This window comes from Megascapheus bottae, chromosome 12 (genome assembly GCF_031878675.1).
Source record: "Megascapheus bottae isolate mThoBot1 chromosome 12, mThoBot2.hap1, whole genome shotgun sequence".
NCBI lineage: Eukaryota > Metazoa > Chordata > Mammalia > Rodentia > Geomyidae > Megascapheus > Megascapheus bottae.
Window position 1 is genome coordinate 32,246,789 of NC_143520.1, and position 13,397 is coordinate 32,260,185.

A 13,397-nucleotide genomic window follows, 5' to 3' on the forward strand; every position below is an offset into this window, starting at 1 on the left:
ATTTATTTTGATGCTAAAAATCCAGAAGCAAAAAAGAACAACTACTCTGTGTAAGAAGGGATGATTAACATTATTTACAACAACAATCTTTCCTCTTTCATACCAGTGTCATACACACAAATAGGCAAAGAGGTTACATTTTACTATAACTCACAGCATTTTTTTCCAGTTCTGGGCTTTAATTCAAGGCTTGAGCACTGTCCTTGGATTTTCTCAAGGCTAGAGTCTCTACCTCTTGAGCTACAGCACCACTTCTGGCTTTTTCTATGTATATGGTACCAAGGAATCAAACCTGGGTTTTCGTGCATGCTAAGCAAGCACTCTAACACTAGACAAAATTCCTGGCCCATAAATTTCTTAATTCACTTAAAGTTCTCACATATTTATGGATATAAAATCACTTGCATGTTCATGCATATCCTAAGGTAAAATCTCTAGCTTAAGGTCTCTGACATTCAATCAAGTTCCACAGTCTTCATCCAGTAAAACGTCCCAATGGCATCAGTGTTTAACCAAATAAACCACGTCACTTTCGTTTAAGGGGTATTTATTGATGAATATTCATACAAGGTGCAAGCTTTAATAGTTTTATGCATTCTCACCCATTGTTCCCTACCAACTCCTTCTGTCACTTTTCTTAATTCTGTGATGCACATTGGATTCTTAACTTCATTCTTCCCTTCTTTTCCTCTTCATTCATTGATCCCTTATGGCCTTTAAAGAAAAGACAATTTCATGAACTGAAAACTATTTCCAGGTGTTTTTAAATCATCCAGAGAATTGATTTTATTTCTGGTGAGAGTTTTTTAAACAAATTTAAAATATCAAGAAGTCTGAAGGATAGCAAAGGCTGCTCTACATGGTGACTACATTGTCCAGGAATAAATGAATCATCAACATTGGAAAAGGCATCTTATGCAGCTGCTTCATTATCTAGCATTGCTACTTTTTCTCCAAAAGAGACTGAAATTGGATATCAAAAATCCTGGATTCAATTCCCTGCTCCAGTCCATATTTCTGAGTTTCTGGCATAGGACTTTTCATAGTCTTTCAGCAGTTGTGGTATTTACCCTAAGCAATGGATAATTTTGCAAAAACTAGAGCAAAAAGGAAATATAAACTATGTACTCTCTAAGAGAGGATTTATCATCATCATCATTGTCATCATCATCATCATCATCATCATCATCATCATCATCATCACCATAGTCACCATCGTCATCATCAAAATCATTTCCACAACCACAGCTCATGCCCGTTTTGTTACCATCTCATTGAACTCATGACCTTTAATTCTGCCCAGTCTTTATTTATTTTCTAAACTTTAATTTAAACTACCACTGGCCACTTATAGATATAAAAATTTTGTATATAGAAGTCAGTGTCACCTAAAGTACATTTTTCCCACAACATACCTAATCTTCCCTTTTTCATAGAAGCAAAGTATCATCTAAGCAAGAATTTATTTTCTATCATTCTATTAGACTCAACTCCTTTAGAAGGGATTTTGAAATCTGTATCCTTTGGGAAATCTTTCCCAATTAATAGAGATTTGTTATGCCATTTGCATCATCCCGTGCCACCTAATCAAACCTAAGCCCTGTGTATAAACAATGATAGCAGTGCAGCTTATGAATCCAATAATGTTTATGTTCCTTCCTCCTCAATTTGCTGTTTGAAGTGTGTTATATTTATGCTTGCATCTCTTCTAAGTCTTAAAAGCTAAATAACTAAACTCTTTTTCAATCTTGTTTGTGTCCTCCCATTGCTCTTACAGAAAGAAGTTTTCAAGTTTGGCATTAACTTCATGTAACTCTGTTCTCCTTGTGGCTACAAACATACATTTTCAAATTTCAAATTAGGAAAGAAGTTTTGTTACAAGATGAGTGTGTGTGTGTGTGTGTGTGTGTGTGTGTGTGTGTGTGTAGGGGGTGATACATGCACATGCGTGTGCAAATATTATAGTATTTTTAAGATAGGAGTGAGCTTCTTCAGTCTTAATCCAATAAGCCAGATGCAACATTTCACATAACAGGAACATAACAATCTTTTAGTTAATGCTATTTCTTTTCTATATTATTTGTAGTACTGTTATTATATTTTGCACTAACCTAACCAGAAATCAGTGATATATAGAAGTTTTTAATCAAGTAACATGCTAAATGTTTCACAGTACCAAAACATGGAAAGGCATTTCAAGTATAAAAATTTTAACAAAGTATCTTCCACTTGCACGTTTTAATCTATGTAAAATATTTTTCAAAACTTTACAGAAACATCTCAAGGCAACTAAAAATTCAGATACCTTAAAAGTGATATGCCCACTCGATCCTATTTAGGGATATATATATATATATATATATATATATATATAGGCTTTGTGAAAAATCTAATTTAATTACACATCTTTTGTCATATGTCTCAGCTGTATCTTTAATGAAGAAGGACATGTTTTTCAATGGCATCTCTTTGGTTGGATGGTTTTAATAATATGCACTTTGAAAGAATCTTTATAAATTATGTCATCCAAAATCTTCCCAAAGTCTCCCTTGATCAAAATATAATGCCACTTAATATGTTAGGCAACATGTATTCTACCTATTTGCATTATGTCAAATGAACTGGATCACTCCAATATGGTGTTACATGTGCATGGAAGCCTGTAGCATTTTATAACAGGTGTTCGGCAAATGTACTTGACAGAGATATCGATGGTAAGGTCAACTGTAAGCATGAAAACTGAAAATAGCAGGGATACCATGTAATTACTGGCACAAGAGAAAACAAAACAATCAACTATAGTCTCCACTCAGATCCTACTACAAAATATCAAGAAAGCACACTTAAAAATATTTTAAAGACATTCTTTTCTTTTATAATTATCATCCTCTGTCCTTCAATCTTTTTGAAATATGAGGAAGTAATGAGCTCAGAGAAAGAAACTTTAATACATGAGCAATATTTAACTCAATAAAACCTAAGATAAAGGTATGAATAGTAGAACTCTTTAATGTGTGATATCTATTGGAACTTTTAGAATACAATGATATTTTGATAGTTGATATATATCTGCATATGTATACATATATGTATATTTTCTTCACTGAATCTAATCATTCTTCTTTATTTCCTTGTTCTTAATACCTAAACTAGAGCCTTTGATTACAGTATAGTTTTGATTAACATTTTCTTTGAATATTAAATTCATTAAATTCATGTATTTCTAAGTAAAATCAGTCTTCTAATAGCACCAATTGACTAATTTTTAGAAGACTTAGTAAGGATATGATATTGTCAAATGATTTTCAAGAGTAAACCTCAATTACCAATATGACAGCTATATTTAGTAAAAATTTGTAGAAAGGAACTAATAAATTCCAGAATTTGTACCCTTAAATATGTGCTATTATGTAAGATTTGATATGTATAGTTAAAATGTAAATGAAGTTTAGATTTTAAAAATATTTTACATCTATAGATTGTGAATTAATTTATAAGTATGATTGAAAATAAAGCAGTACTCTCAATATGGATGGTATATCTAACTATTGTGATATCTGTCTATCTATCTATCTATCTGTCTATCTATCTATCTGCAATGAAGTTGTTACAAATACACTTCAGAAACATTTTTCAATTCTCAGTGAGGCAAGTATTTCAATTTTCTGCAGCATTAGCAGTGGTAACTAATGATGGCTTATTTTTGCCTGTAAGTATTCCCTTCAATCTGTCTGTGCACTTTTAGTTTCTCTGGAAGTGGCAGCATTTGTAAATTTTCTGGTCACTAAACACTCAAGTACATTTGTAAGTGATCAGTGTGCAATTGGCCAACAAAGAAATAAAGAGAAAAGGGTATTCTAAAGTCTATATAAATAAATGCTAATCATCTATTTACTGGTCATAATAAAAATTGCATAAATTATATGATTAAAAATATATCTTCTCATTATCTACTTCAAACATGAAAAATGTAATGACTATAAATCAGAGATCATTTGATAGTGCAACTTTAATGAATGAGTTCAATTTTCATAACTTTGAGAAATTAAATAGAAAATATTCTTTATTTACACAAAAATATTTAGCAAAATTAAAATGATGCTGTGCTTTAAATTCTAGAAAGTGCAATGGCTCATGCCTGTAATCCAGGCTACTCAGGAGGCTGAGATCTGAAGATCGCCTTTCAAAGCTATCCCAGGCACTAAAGACCAGGAGACACTTAACCACTAGAAAATGGGAAGTAGGGCTGTGGCTCAAGTGGTAGGATGGTAGCCTTGAGCTGAAGGCCTCAGGGACACTGTCCAAGCTCAGGGGTAGGGTGGTGGCCTTGAGCTGAAGAGTTCAAGGACAGCACCCATGCTCAGAGTTCAAGCCCCATGACCCACCCCCCAAAAAAATTCTAGGAAGTCTAAAATGGATATATTTTAGTCACAATACTGTCATTGCATATTAAATAACTCCCTAAACATTTTTGTAGTATTTTTTTTGTCAGACAGCAAAGGGAAAGGTTCAGTTCCATAAAGAGTCATCTGACAAAATAGCTTTAGGATGCCCTGTTCCATGGAAGGAAATATCTTCATTCCTGGGATTAACTTTCATCCCTCCAGTTCCTTCACTGCATACTGACTGAAACAAAAACAAATACAAACTTTACTCCCTGATAAAAATGCAGAGGAAGGAATCTCAAAGCCCAGAGTGTTGTAGACCAGTAAAAGAGACTTCACTTGATTAAAGAATGGATGTACACCGTTTCTACATATTGCACTGACCAGTTTTTAATCTAAATTTCTTAACATTTTTCAAAGATAGCATAGGGCATAGACTATGTGTGTCTTTCTTTTACTTGCATTTAAATTTTGCCAGGCTGAAAAATTGTCAGAATGAAAACTCTAAACAGATATGGCTTGGATGACACTGAGATGACCAATTAGCTTTAAAAATTTCTTATATTGTGGCTTAAATTTTGTGTTTTCATTGAAGCTGATCATAGCTGCCATTCAATAGGCTGCAGAAATCTGATAGATGAATAGGAGAATATTACAGATTAAGGAAACAGTGCCAGGAAAGAAAACATGATGGTTACTTTTTATTTTCTGTTTTTTTAACCTATAAAGGGTGTAACTATGTTTCCAGAACAGGAAATGTTCTGGACCCAAAGTATCTCTGTTTTTGAAGGGTTGTGTCCTCCTCTAGTATTTAGGGGATAATATGAAAGATGTTTGTAACATAACAGGACAAAATAGAGCCAGAAAGATATAGAATGCCCTTGGTCTTATTTAAAACATCAAAAACTTAAACCAACTAATGTTTGTATGTATGTATGTATGTACTTACTTAGATTTTATAATTTCAAAATACAGAACTGGCTCAGATGTGCTATTCTCCATCAAAGACTCTTCAAAATGCTTTCAAGGTGCAGGCATGGACTGTAGTCATCACAAAACTATTGAGGAGAAGGCTCTCAGGCTGAAACATGGATCAATAGGATGTCAAGGATGCCATTTCCATTGGGAGCTCACATGGCAGTTCATGGGACTCTGGTTTTGCTGGCTGCTGTTTAATTGTTTTATGATATGTGGGCTGTATACAGAGGTAATCATAACTTGCCAATTATCCATGTATTTTCTAATTCTATAATTTCTCATAAAAGTATTATATGCATCAAAGCATACAACACGGCCTAATGAAAATGCATCCAAGATATTACAAGAAACAATAGCTACTTCCTTTGGAATATAAGTTGTGCCCCACCCATGGCAGGTGTGTATCGCTTTGTTCAATCAGCCATCTGACCAGGGACATGTAAGCTGATGCCAATTTCTGACAAATATATATATATATATATATATATGATTTTGTCTGATCATGAATTTTTGTTCTTAAGGATTAATGGCCAATTTCTAGGTACTTAGTGGTACAATTTCAAGGTGGTTGCAGATTTAGACTTGTAAGCATCATATTTTTTCTCAATATTATTTTGTTACAAGTGACTCTCCAGGTCTTACCTATCCCCAGAGACAGTTTATTACAAGCATGTGTGATGGTCTGGAACCAGGCATGCTAGGGATGACATCACTAGAGAGCTTGCTTGAGACACATTCCTGTTGAACATTCAATGTATTTAGAGTTCACCTGTGTTCTTCACACATAGAAACTTTTTAGGTATATAGCCTTGAAATGTAATCAAGCAGTTCATATTGATTCATGTGACTCTTATAATTCAGTTATCAAATATTTTGGGGAATGCTTTAACAATTTTGAATTTGGTAATTTTGCTTACTCTGAAGTCTTTAGGTCTAAAAACAAACAAAAGCAACCAGTTCAAACACAGAACATTGCTGTATCAGGCTAAAGTCATCATGTCAGAAATACCATAAACCCTTCAAAAGGAAGAACAAGCTTTAAGCAGAGGCAAATTATTTTGCACATTATATAATTGATTCCTCTCTCTTATGAGCCATCTTGTTCCAGACACTGGCAGGTCTTGGAATGGATATTCAATGATTAGTCAGACTAATATGTCTTAGGACTTATTGACCATATCCAGAGACTTCTAATCACACCTGATCTCTTCTATTTTCCAGAAATCCTTCCAGCTCCTCTCATTGAACAATGTGTAACTAAGAGATACACTCTAAAGGAAAGGGTCCCATCTTACCTTTGGGGTTTAACTACAACAGATTTTTATTCTATTTCCAAAATGTTTCAACTGTATAAATATCATCAATACCCTTCAATAATCATAACTATTTTCAGTTTGGGATCCAAACATGAAGAAATAGAGTTCATTTTACATATTTTAGTTTATAAACCTCTCACATAGTTTTGTTCAACTGATATAAAACAAATGAACATTTTTGAATTTTACTTCTGTGTGCGGAGGGGTGGCCTGAAGTCAATTTCAAAGATAATATAGAGCAAATATCATTTTCTTATCACTATCCAAGGGGTGCACTCATTATAACTCCCACAAATCATCTAAGCACTCTATGGAAGCCTCAGTGAAATTCTTTAAACTTCTTTTAACTTGAAAGTTTTCTTGTTGTTAGTATCTACTGCAGCACCATCTTGATAACTTTAAGTTTAATTTCCATTTCCAAAACATCTTGAGTTAAAAAGAACAAAAAGAGGAAGTAATTTTCCATCCATATGACTAGACCAATACAGAGTAGATAAGAGTTCAATAAAACCATTATCGTTTTCGTAATGAGATTAAATCAGCTCTTGATTGAAGTACATAAGGCACTTTTTACCAAATCATATTAGCTCTTTGGCAATCATCACCATTTTAAGGGAAGGGCTATTATTGAAGGCCATTTTCCCATATTATTAATGCTGCTCTTTGATGAATCCTAAGTGCAGTAAAATAGCTCAATAATGTCTTCAAGAAATGAAATCATTTTTCTAGTGCTAGAATTGATGGCCAACTTTTTATAAGTTTTATAAAGAGTTGTTTTTGGAAAAGTTTTTAATACTCATAAGTGAAGATTTTAGTGGTTTTAATATCTTAGGTCCTTTTCACAAGTAGTTATACATAACCCAGACACCACTATTTTAATTCAAACCATATTTACGTTGTGTAGAAGTTAGATTTTCCCCCAACAAAGAAATATTTAAGAATTGCCATGGCTTATTGAATAGATTACTCAAGTAGATATTTTAATATTCTAATTGTATAATGGAATCATTTCTATGACTGTTAACTATTGCACACTATTTCCTATATGAAAAAGGATAAAACACCAGTTCATCCAAAATTCCGTATGTTAATAGAATTGTGATTTCAACTAATCATATTTCATAAACAACCAAGATTGCACTAGGAGGAAAATTAATAGTAAATATGTATTTGCATTTGTTACCTACAACTTACAACTTATATAGGGAATCATACTTGTCAGCAATTACATACATCTAAAATAAAAATGGTTGAAAAATTACCTGTGTCACTTTGCTTTATTGATGGCCAAATATAAACTTTAAATATTAGTATCTCATGATAAAATAATTTAACTGAAAATGAATGTTGGCATGAATAGCTTATAAAGCATTTCTGGTTATTTTCTGTTTGAAGTTTTAGTTGTTTCAATCACAATGTTCAATGACAATGAACAGAAGAGTGTGGCACTAGCACTTTTGGTTTTCTCATGTGCTGATGAAAGATTTGTTCATTCCTCTGATTTGCCATGAAGTCTCACAATGGTTTTGAAACAAATTCAGTAGGATAATGACTCGGCAAGTTAAAACCCTTGGTTACTACCATTCTTGTCACCACCAAAGTACCTTTGAGACAGCAGAATCATAATCTTTTTCAGTCTCAGCAATAGAACTAAACAGTTCATCTTGTATCCAGGCTTCCTAACATAGAAAAAATATCTGTGAACTTTTTTGAAATAGGGTTTCAACCATAGTGGTTTTTCCCTCCCTGGACATTGAGAGAATGAATTACTAACCTTAACTTCTTACCATTAGCATCAGCTCTCTTCTTCAGATTTCTCCTATTCAATGTTTGATGTTTTTTTATCTTTTATAACCATAAACAAGATAGGAGAATGTGACATTTTTAGTGTACTTCCTATTTCTACGCACTCTAACAATGAGAAACTTAAATAATGGGGTATTCATAAATTTAAGATTCATTCATTTCTTCTCCATAATCAAAAAAATAAATTGAACATATATTGTCCAGTTAAATATTTATCATTAAATTTACTCATTTTATTTTGAATTATTTCTATTCAACCCATCTCAAATCTTATCATAAAGTCATACATCCTCACCAGACAAAGCCAAACTATGACATGGAAGTAATTAAAAACAACAACAATGTGGTTTGAGGCAAAGGGAAGGAGTTTGACAATTAGAATTAAGGAATTTTCACTACCTTTAGTTAATGCTAATGCATTTCTTACATCTCAGATCATTAAAAATATTTACAATATTTTGGGGAATGAACAGTTGTGATCATACTGTCAGCATTATAAGCAAACATTCAATGTGACTTTCTATTTTTAAAAAAATCTTCATATACTCTTTAGCATATATATATGCAGCATAGAATGAATGGGCTTTTCCAGAGTTTCTCTTTTTTATTTATGAAGACCAGGATTACCTATGAATAATGGACTCAATATACTTTTATTTATTTCACACGATAATTTGCAGAACTTGAAGGGCATCAACAACTGAAAACTAATATTTATATCACTAGAAAAGTTTGTGAAAGATTACAGATTGTAAAATTAGTTAATTGACAAAATTATTGTAGCATTAAGCTTATATTTCATTTTTTAAGTACATACCAAAAAAGGACATCATGTATGCAGTGGAAAATATGAGATTGATATTTGCATCTATAATTTAGTAGACCTGAATATGAATACGTCTCTTTATTCATTACCTTAACTGCACCATGCAACATGAATCCAGGAGATTTGGAGAAAAAAAATGATACAATAAATATTTTGGCTGAGAAATACCTCACAGGTGTTTTATTTTACTGTAAACAAACTGAGGAAAAGGCAACTTTGTTGTTAACACTTTATGTATTTGTTAAATAAATAATTTCTTTTCAAATACTTACATTTAGCTCTAAAATTATTCTAATTATTAATATTTGTTGTAATTCACATGGTTAATAATTTTAAGTGATTTTATTCAGTCTAATTAGCTTATTTGATTACATAAAAAGCACTTGAAATACATAACAATGTTTTCATATGGCTAAGCTATTTTTTATTTTGATTTCTTATTTCTGTAATTTTCCCCTCAACAAAACCTAAGTCTAGTTAATATCGCTAGTTAAGCCTTATCATTTATTGACACAATTTTAATTTAGAGAGGCTTTTTAACAAAAGCTATCAGTCTGCAAGAGACATTGAGGCACAAAGGAAAGAATGGGGCCTTGCAGCACTGCTATGGATCTTTGCATGCAATATTTTGTAGGTTAGTCAACCACAAAGTTTCATGAGCTCTCACCCATTGGATTCTAGTTAATTCTACATAATAAAAGAACATGAAAGCCAGCAAAGTGGCTCAAGCCTGTAATCCTAGCTACTCAGGAGGCTGAGATCTGAGGATCCAGGTTCAAAGCCTGCCTGGCATGAAATTCCATGAGATTCTTATCTCCAGTTAACAGCCCCCAAACCCAAAGTGGCACTATGACTCAAAGTGGTAGAGCACTAGTCTTGAGCTGAAGAACTCAGGGACAACACCCAGGCCAAGAGTTCAAGAACAATGAAATGAAGAATATGTGCAATTGCATTCTTGGCAAGGTCAAGTTTTATTTATGTTTTCATAAACCAGCTTTCTTACTCAAGAGACACTGTGGATACTACAGAAACATATGATGGGGAATGTATCAGTTACCAAAGGGGAAAAAAAGTAATCAAGTAAGACAAGCAGCTCATACCTGAAATCCTAGCTACTCAAGTGGTTGAGATTTGAAGACTGTGATTCACAGCTATTTCATAAAGACAAATTCAGCTATTCTTATCTCTGAGTAAAATACAAAATGTTAGGAGTGCCTGTGTTGCTCAAATGGTAGAGCACCAACCATGAACAAATGACTCAGGAAGAATACAAGGGCCAGATTTGATGGTACCATACCAGTTCGCTCCTCAAAAAAAGGAAAAAAATAGGCAGTGAAAATGCATGTTGACTTTTCAGTTGGAATGTTCTTATGATGATGTTAACAAAGTAGCACTTTTAAGCCATTAATAACTTGAACTATCAATACATAAATCACCATATTGAACTCAGTGCAATGTCACATTTAATAGAAATGTTCCCCATACCTTTTTTGTATTTCTTTTGGAAAATTGAAATGTCTTCAAGATATTTACAATGAAGAAAATTGTCATATTTGTGAAAAACATCTTAGCATATTTGATAAATATACTACACTTGGGAAAATAGTAGTCTTTCTTCATTGATTACAATTTATTTCTGAAGATCACTTTAGTTTTGTGTGTATAAATACTGGCACTTGAACTCAGAGCCTCATGTTTTTACTACTTGTCACTTTTGCTCAAGATTGGTAGTCTATCACTTGAGCCATATCATCAGTTCTAATTTTTTTCATTGTCGTTAAATGACCCTTTCTCTCCACTCCTGGCATTAGTGCTTATTAGTCACTTTCAATGTGACTTCAAAACTGAAAATGAATTAATATATGACTAAGTGAAATTTTCATCTTGAATAGTGAAATCTTGTATTTAGTCTCAACAGTTCTTTATTTAACAATTTTGAGCTATTTTTTTCTGAGAGGATAGCTTATGGAACACAGGTTAGCAATGCCATCAAATTGTTTGTGCCTTAGAAAATATTTTCGTAATGTTTACGTAGTTTTATCTGAATATTTTAGCACTATTTGTACTGCTTTTAGCAGGATGAGATGATGGCAACCTTTTTTCCAATTTTTTTAAAATTTATGGGTGATAAATTCAAATGTCCAAAGAGCATAAGCAGGTAATATAAAGGGCAAAAAGAACATTGTTAAACAACAAGAATAAACATAGTAATAAAAATTAGGGGAATACTTATCCACAAAGGTTAAAGACCACTAAGTCATGAGCTGGAAGTGTCACTATCAAGTTAATCAAAATATATCTCTGGGCCAAATTTACCCGGAAGTCTATCAGTCTTCAAACTTGGTTTTATAAACCAATTTGTCAAGTGTTGATTAAATAATATAAACTAAATTAAGCTAGTGTTAGTGTGAAGCTAAAGAGTAGGAAGATAAATTATCCTATTGAGAGTTGCCTTCGTGGATATGTAATCTGCATAGTCTTCATGGCCACACACTTAGAAGGCTCCAGCCTTAGTTTGGGATTTGCTTGTTGCCATCTTGAAATAATTACTGAATTTAAACAAATGGTCCCTGGTTCATTTTACAGAGGACAGTAAAGGACAGTAAAGCAGGTAGCCAATCCCAATCCTTTTCAAGGTAACTTTTGAAACATTTTTCTCCTGGATAAGTGAATATGCTTTTCTACTTCCATAACTACTGGAAGTTTTACAAATGGAGGAATTACAATGTTGTCAATTCATTCAATATCATATTGCTTACTGCAAACATGGGCATGTGTGAATTTGTATGGGTGAATTAGTTCTCTCTTTCCTGTTGCCTGACTGAAAAGAGTAAGAAATTTAAACCTAATTCATTCACCAAACAAATCAGTTTTACAATGCAAATCAGGTCAACTTTAAAATCACTTTCTTGATCTATACAAAGATTTAAGAGTTTCTGAAAGATAAGCTAGTGTCCTTTCTTTTTTTGAAATTAAATATAAACTTTAAAATATGTTTAAAAAGAGTTTCAGCCAGGTGCGGTGGCTCATGTCTGTAATCCTAACTACTCAGGAAGCTGAGGACTGAGGATCAAGGTCCAAAGCCAGCCCAGGCACAAAAAGACATGAAACTGTTATCTCCAATTAACCTCCAGAAAATGGGAAGTGGGGCTTGGCTCAAGGGTTTGGGTTGTATCCTTGAGCTGAAGAGCTCAGGGACAATGCCCATGCCCAGGTGTAGGGTGGTAGCCTTGAGCTGAAGCACTGAGGCACAGCACCTAGGCTGAGTTCAAGCCCTATGACCCACAAAAAAAAAAAAAAAGTTTCACAATCTGTACGCCTGGGAAACAGGGATTCCATTTCTTTGTGTCATTTATTTACATATCATACAAATTATTTCACTAGGTCATTAGAATTGGCTAACATGAGGGATTTATGCTCCTTATCTGGTCTTACAAACATCTCCCTGAAACACTGGTGTGAAGTACAGCACAAACATTTTGGTGTTCACTAAAAATCCATCTAACCATTTTGTAGATCCCCAGATATCTGTAATCCACCAATTTATAGCCTCTAGGGAAAACAAAGTATGAGCATTTAGCTTGCAATCTTAGGAGCAGAAGCCATGGCTGAATTAATTTATTTTTTAACTATGAACAAATATTTTGGATTTATATCTATTTCTTTTCTATAGATGATGCTGGCATATATTGCTTTGCTATGGTGCAGGTATGACCAAGTACTATCTTGTTCCCTGGCATCAGGTCCCATTTGTTGTGTATTCTACAGGCGGGCTGCATACATGACAGCACACAGTGACAGTAATTTGCACTGATCTTCCCCCACTGCTCGACCTGCTGCTACAAATAGCAATTGATTATTATGCTGCCGTGTTATTGACTGTCACTATGAACACAAGCTTTATTTCATTTTTAAAGTAACCTGCTGAAGATTTGTTCAGTATGAAAGCAAAATGGGGAAATATTCATTTTCTAAGAATTATTTGCAGTCACAAACATAACTTTAAATTCTAGTTATAAAACATTTATTTTACTTTAAATCATCCTGAACAAAAACTTTATTGTGGTATTTATTCTGTTGTAATAT